Source organism: Charadrius vociferus, unplaced genomic scaffold, assembly GCF_000708025.1.
Source record: "Charadrius vociferus isolate BGI_N301 unplaced genomic scaffold, ASM70802v2 scaffold51, whole genome shotgun sequence".
Classification (NCBI taxonomy): domain Eukaryota; kingdom Metazoa; phylum Chordata; class Aves; order Charadriiformes; family Charadriidae; genus Charadrius; species Charadrius vociferus.
The window spans coordinates 1,054,848-1,062,954 of record NW_009646939.1 but is presented as its reverse complement, the minus strand read 5'-3'; positions in this window follow the sequence as shown (position 1 = coordinate 1,062,954).

The following is an 8,107-nucleotide window of genomic DNA, read 5'->3' as shown; positions in this document are numbered from 1 at the left end:
GTCGGGACGGGCGGGGGGCGGGGCTCCCCCGCCGCTCCCGCGGAGGCTGCAGTGCGGAGACAGCGATGCCCTGACTGGGCGCCTTTCGGGACCGGCAGGGGAGCTCTGCTCTGCCGAGGGGATGCGTCCACCGTCCCGGCTCGGTTTGGGCACGGGGGAGTCGGCAAGGAGGGGCCTTGAGCTTCTGGCGCTAGGGGCCAAGGCTGGGGCGCTCCCGCGGGCACGTCCCGGGTGGAGCCCCGGTCAGTGCTCAGGTCGGAGCCGGATAAGCAGGAGATTCACAAGTCTCCGTTCGGATGCTTTGGCTTCGCAGCCCGACGGGTCAGCCTCCCTCCCTCAGACCCAGTAACCTAGCCGGTTGCCACAGAGGAAACGCACTCTTTTCTGCTTTTCAGCTTCAAATCGCGCTAGGATCTAGCTCACCGAAGATGCAGCAGATTTCTCAAACCAGCTTTTTCTTCTGTCCGCCAGAGAGCACCTCTTCCCGCGGTGTTCGGCGAAACCACACCAGCAGGCAAGGTTTGGCTTTCCGCTTAGATCTGCTTGCAGCTGTTTGTTAAGATGTGCTATATTAAAAGCGCTACTCGGCTTCTTTTCCTCTTTTTTTTTTTTTTTTTTTTTTTTTTATGCTTACAACGTGAAACTTGTAATGCTTGCAACGTTCTCACTTTCCCCCTAAAGCCTTCTTTCTTCCTGATAACATTTGCCTGATATCCTGGACAGTCCACAACCTGGATGGTTGGCTGTTGCAGGCAGGTGGACCCACGATAATCATCACCCTGCAGTAAAAAGGCAGCAAAGCAGCATGTTCCCAGCAAACAGATCCGAGTGCGCCTTTCTACACACCAGCAGGTCCTGTCCTCTTTTGAGTGCTCTGAAGCAATCCCAGCTGGCCACATGTGCAGTCCACTGCTCCTGTGACTTTCTGTGGAACTACCTTTTTGTTTTACTTACACGACACTTGGTTTTATCAAGAGTTCAAAAACGAACACGATAAAGATCTCCTTTAAAATGTTTGGCAGATTAAGAAATTATTTTGACTATTTCAATCACTTGGGAGAAAAAATAAGTTCTTTTTCAAAGCCTAAGTGACCTGCACAGACACTCTATAAATCAATTGACTGGGTAATTAGAACAATAAATTTGCATGGAATGTCATTGTTTTAAAGGGTGTCTATCATTATCACATAATAATCTTATTTAGTTAAGGAACTCAAGGAGCAAAGTTCTCTTGAGTTAATGCTCTGAAGATTCAGTTGTTATTACCTGAAAGCAAGTGCAGGCCCTGCATTGGGCCCTTTCTTCAAACAATAAAACATCTTGGTTCTTTTTTGTTTTCCCTGCTTTTCATTACTTAAGGGAGAGGAAATTATGTAGGAATTTTTTAAACTAGGAGCCAAGCTGAAGATGGAATCGGCAACTCTTTTTAGGAAGCATGACAGAGAGGAAAATATTTTCTTTACATTTAGGAAATGTTGTAGACAAAGACCTGAAGAACAATTCAGTGTCTTAACAACTGAAATCCTATCGATACTATATTTATCTTTTTTTTGGAGTGTGACTTGGGCAGCCGAATTTGCTCCCAAGTTTTTTAAAGGTTCTACAAATGGCTCTGGCCAATGTGAGAGTAACATTTTTGTGCATTGCCATTATAGAGAGAGAACCACAGTTGGAGGTAAGTAGCTGTTGATCATCTGTGTAACCTGTTGCTGAGCCCCGTGAATAGTAGGAGTTCTGAGTTGTTAATGTCAGTTCCATTTGCTGATATATTAGGAGAACAATGAACTTCAGTAGAGACAAGCTGTCAGCACTGGTTTTATTATCACAATTTGTTCCTAGTACGATCACATCACAATTAAACATTTCAACTGCAGCTGATAAAAGGGCACCACGACTGCCACAGTTATATGTGTGATTCTTCCCAAATCTAGTTCCCCAAAATGATAACTGAGTTAGAATAAACCTTACTACTGGAAGTGTTGAAGGTAACCATTTTGTTAGGACAAATGTGTCATAGATCAAGAATACCTGCAGCTGTGCTAGAAAAATGAGAAAGCCTTCTCCAGATAAGCAAAGGCTTACACTTCACTTGGAGCAGCTGCAGCCAAGATCACGTCTCTGATTGCCCTTAGGCAATGTTCTACACATGAGGATAGTGAGGACAGCAACCAAGTTACATGACAATTCTGAGTTTGCTGGTGGAGGTAAACCAGTATTAGCAAACAAAAAAATGTTGGAAGCACTGTCTAAGCACAGTCAAGCTGATGTTAATATGTTCCCCAGTTGAAAATATAGTGCCCAGCAACCTATCTTAAAGGGATGTTCTGAGAATTTTAGAATCTGTAAAGATTTTTTTAAGGCCTTGGTCCAAACTGCTACAAAAGTACATAATTTTGCTTGTCACAAAATCTTCTTGAAACAACACTGCTAAAATCCCAACACTGTGTTTTTTAGCAGTAACAAGTGAATGCTTCACGGTGTATCTGTGACATCCCATCATCTAACTGCTTATAGATTTTTTTTAAGTAGGCTGGATAGCAAATGACTGTACATATCAGGGAATTCTTGTGCAATTTATTAATATGGCAGAATGACATAGAGGGGACAGAGGAAGGAACTGGCAATCATGAATCTCCTGTAGGTACGTGAATACATGCCAATATATACATGCTGAATATATGTGAACTCATGTACAGAATATATAGTTGTACAAGAATACATTTGTGGTTATGTATATATTAACAGATTCAATTTTCTTGAAGGTTCTTTATGGAAGCCCTTATGTAGGTACCTATGGCCTCATTCTGTACCAGTAACAAGAAGAATTGGCTCGACCATTACGTTTGCAATAAAGATGTTATACCACACAACAGCTGATATTTCCTGACTCTCCAGAAAGATCAGACAAGGAAGATTTCTATCTACTGTAAAATAATGGATTTGTGTCCTGAGTGATTTATTTATTATTTTTTTTTTTTTTCCAACTGAAAGAATTGCAACATTCTAGCTTCTGGAAATGTATGAATAATTGCTTAGAGAAAAGAATTAGTAGCATCTTATACACCGTTCACATGATCTGTGGCTTGTAAAGATTACTTCTTGGGAATTTTTTTAAAGCTGAGGTAAAAGACAATTTCAGTTAAAAAACCCCACAACAGATAAACTGAAATCTTTAAAATCATATTAGTTTTCTCTAGAAAACACACATGGTATTTCAGTTGTACTAGCTTAGAGGTAGAAGTTACAATTAATTTTCACTATCAGCATTTACAACATATGTGTTTAAGCTGAGGTAAAACTAAGAAGCACATTCCTGTGGAATCCAGAACTTTCACAAATGAAAATAAATCTAAGTAGCGAAGAATTGGCAAACGAACTGTGAAAAATCTCCTGATGCAACATAAACCATCATAAATCACTTATTATCATTCCTGTCTTTCATCAGGGAAATGCACTTTTTTTATATCAATGTCTATTAAATGCATAAGCAGGTTAAGGTAAGATTTTGAACGGAATATAGATCCAGTGTATATTTTTATGCCATAATTACAACTGTATACATAGTTAAATAGAACGGTAATTGTTGTGAATGGCATTGCACCAACATAACTGTATGATTTGGTGAAAATTAAAGTGGTTTATATGCAGATGGACGCAAACCCATGAAGATTTATAGTGAATTTACTTGATTCAACAGCTGACATTTTGCCACGTACTCTCAAAGTGAAAAGAGTGCAGCTGTGCAAGTTTATGCTGCAAGGAGTTGGACAAATATTGCTGGACTGAGTAATGTTGCAGAGCATTATGTTACAGCATGATGAATATGAACTTCTGAAACTACTTTAAGAAGCAAAGTATTAATTCAGCCCACACACATTACTACCAGTTTAAGTGAACAAAATGAAGACTAGGGTGAGGATGAATGAATCAGAGAGGTAGGTGAAAATGGATTTGGCTGGGAAGAAGGATGGCAGAGGAAAAAAAAGACACGACTGAATTTAAGGACAGTAAGCGGAGGAGATTTTTACCAGATCACTCATTTTTAGCCTCACATCTTCTTGAAAATGGCATACATTTCAGCCAGATTGTGAGACTTCTCTTTTGTTGTTGTTGCTATTATTGTTTTTAATGAACACCCACATTTATATTAGATTAGCAGCTAATCTAGTAGGAGTGGGAGGGTACAAGTGACAAACATTAACCCCACCAGCTAAGGATGGCCCCCTCTATAAGGGATTGTATCCGTGTGAGCTCTCAGTGTAAGGAGCAGTGAAAGGGAATGGGACAGGGAAAGAAGTTGTTACATAGCACCGGATACCTAACACATTTTCTCTTATTATGTTCAGAAAAAAAGATGGACTTTTATAAAATGCTATGTATATTAAAAGTCCTCCTTCTTTAAGTTCCAATTTCAATGAAAATTCCTCTGTTGTGTATTAGGACTCTTCTGGACTTACTATTAGTCAAAGATGACCACAGTGATTTTCATCTGTGGCAGTCTGCATCTTCCATGCTTTCCCTCCTGTACTGTTGGCATTCCCATGTTTTTGGCATCCCACTCCTATTCTGTTTCTCTGTACTCCTAGTGTCTGCACTCCTTTTTTCTTCATGCATGTCTTCTGTCAATATTCACCAAAAATCCTAAATACTGACACCTAAGGAACACTGAAAATGCTATTTGTGTATGATGTTTCATCCCAGTCCTTAAACTCCCACATGACTCTCTCTCTCCTTTCAAGTTCAGCTTTGTAATTTTTCAACACATATTCCTTCTTCCAGGTACACACACCAGCCTAACCAACACAAATGCATACACTAGACTCAAGACACGTCACTACTAGTTTTCCTAGTCATAAGGGAGATTGTATTTGCTGATCTTTAAAAATCAGTTGTCATTTTGCTCTATGTTAGAAAGGCTTGGGGGAAGACTGTGTCAGAAACCATGACGACAGATTTCAGAGATGAAGTGGGTAAAAAGAAGGAAATAAAATTGCATCTCTGAACTCTTTCTGTGTGCAGGTATTCAGCTTTCTGTAGCTTAACCTGAGAGAGAAAACAAAACAAACAGCTGAATTGCTTAAGGGAAAAACTAAATACCTTTAAATAACAAAGGCAGCTAAATAGAATAGTTTCAATTTCTAGCACAATGATCTTACGTTTATTTCTCGTTTTGTGTCTAGGCTCAGGTGCTTCTTGATCTTAAGTTTCGGTTGACCTATGGAGAGGGAATCTTTCCTTTTTCTGATTCTCCATATACCATGCCTCTCTGAAATCCATAGTTCATACCTCCCCTGCCTAGCTTAACATGTGCACGGTCACATTAAAAAGTCCAGTTTGTTTCACCTCGAGCAGCTACAGAATTCAACATGTCGCCCCCAGAACTCGGCAGACACATAGGACTTGTTCAAAAGCACCTATGATGTCTGCAGGTGGAGACTCCCCTCATCCCCTCAAACTGAACAAGAGTGTCTCCTGTTCTCCCTCCCCGTCATAAATTACATGCTGAGATCCGCATAGCTGGCAGCAGCCACTGTCATGTAGTGATTCACGCTTGTTTCTATTGGTAGGCCATGGGGTCGACGTGGATGGTTTAACCAGTATGTCAAAACCCATCAACACGAGTAAATTTACTTACCTGTTGCAATCTGAAACTTATTCCAGCGGAGGAATTGACCCTGCAGTCTCCCCGAGCTTGAGGGTGCCCAGTAACCTGTGGGGATGGGGCTTCCCAGAGCTTCGTGGATCTGATGCTTCTTTGAAACTGCTCCTACCTTCAGGATGCCTCCTAATGCATAAAACGCCCAACCTAAGCCTAACCTCTGTCATTACGCATAAAGGAGCTTTCGTCTGAAATATTTTTAGAAGGCAGTTGAGATTTTGTGAGAGCAAAATTTTGCCTTGTTTTTCTCTTTTTCTTTATCTAAGTTGTGATAAAGAAAACCGTGAACCTTGGCTGATGTGCAACAATAATCATGTAATAATTAGCAGTTACTTTAAACTTAAATCAGGCAAACTAAAGAGTAAAATAATTAAATTAATTACAATACAAACAAAATCTGCCAACACAATTTATGGAATAAGGTATTGATTACGGCAATTTGATCAACAAGACAGACATAAATTACAGTACTTCCTTGTTGTTGATGTATAATTTAAAACCTGCAGATATTTAAGAATGATGCATTCGAAGCGGTGGGGAACTTTGTTGGATAATTCCAGTTTATTAATATCAACATATTTAACCAAAACATACATATTTTTATGGCCCTTTCTTTAGGAAGTTTTTGCATGATCAGAATGGTATTCCTGGTCAAAGTCACAGAGGAAGGGGAAAATTCCGAGCCAATGATAATATCAGTAATCTGCCTAATACAGTGCAAAGACATAAACTTGAATCTCACATTTCAGGTGAATGCCCTGATGTTGATCATGGCTCAGAAGAAATTAAGAAGGTCCTGATTTAATTGTGTTCGGCACTGAAACAGAAACAATTGTTGAAACTTCAATTTTTGAGAAAAAATTGAAAACTGAAAAATTTCAACCAGTTTGGGCTTTTAAAAACATTTATTATTTTAGTACACAAATCTTTACACTAACTGTGCTAGACATTACGATCAACGTGAAGAAGTTTGCATGTGGTATTTCAAATGTCAATTTAAATGGAATGCAGCACGTGTTTTGTAGTCAATTGGGCAGTAGTGGAGTGGAATGGGAAGAGAGATGGTCCTTTGCTGCTGCTGTAAAAAGTGACAGAGATTCTTTAAAGTAGAAGAGCTCTCTACTTTGAATTCAGGGAATCTGAACTGAATTGCTGCTTATCTCACTGAAGTTCCAAAGGCCACGAGGTGCAGCATATACATGGCACACACTTCAACATTACCAAAACAGCAGCCATAAACTGACCAAGATCGGTAAATGAATGTGTAAACAGGAAGAGGGATATTTTCTAAACATGCAAAATAATTTGGCACTATCATACACTGTCATATTTAATAGTTAACTACATTAATCTGCTTTGTCAAATTTCTGGCATCTGGAAGCCTTGATTAGAGTTATTATTACTGAATTTTCAATAATTCATTTTAGAATCAAATAATATACTGAAAAAAGTAACTTTATCATGGTAACTTTAAAGTGAAAACAAGAAAGAAATTGATTAGATCATTACTTTCATGAAGCTGTACTGATAAAATTATGCAGTGGATCCAGGTTTTGTCAGACTAATGTATTTTAACCTGCTGTTTCCTACATAGTCACACTTTTGGAAATACAGCAATAATCCGCACAGTTGCGGAGAAGGATTATTAATTTTATCTGCTACATGAAACTAAGAATCCACACAGTAAACAAGTAATTTGTAAAACCTTCCTAAATTTTAACTGCTGTAGCCACCTTAGAGGCACTATTCAATATGATGACACAGGAACACATCGCATCTTTGGGAGCTGCTGGAGAATTTGTGTCTGGGAATAAGGATTCAGCCACATCACTCATCCCCTGGCTGCACATCGTTACTTTTTTCCTTCTATTTCCTTGCTGGACCTTTTGATAAGCCATTTCTGCTTTCAGTCCACTCCAGTCCTGAAGTGAGGTGATATTAAAATCAGAGGTACTTGTTCTGAAAGGTCCTCACCAGCCTAATCTCGGTTCAGGACATCATCAAACTTTATGTACTGTACCCTAGTCTTAAAAACTGCATGGAAATGCAAATAATACTGAAGAGACATATAGGAAGATGAAACTATGAGGGCTGCCCTGGTCACTAAGTCCAGTCTCTTGGGATTACAGGCATCACATTGTGTATTTCCTGCATAAATTTACCATACGTTGTCTTGACATTGTTATCTCAAATACTTTCTGCTAGTTAGAAATATTCATATAACTTCTAGCCTAAATTTCATCACAAAGTTCACAACCTATTTATTCTTGTGTGAGCATTGTCCTTTACCATTGTTTCTTCTTCTGACCTTTTTTACCCTATAAAAGTACTCATACCCTCTCCCAGTATTCCTTTTAACCTAAACGAGGTTAACCTAAGCTAGTCTGCATCTATATGACAGACTCGCCTTTCCCTAACCACCTGAGCTGTCCTTCTTTGAAAAGAAGC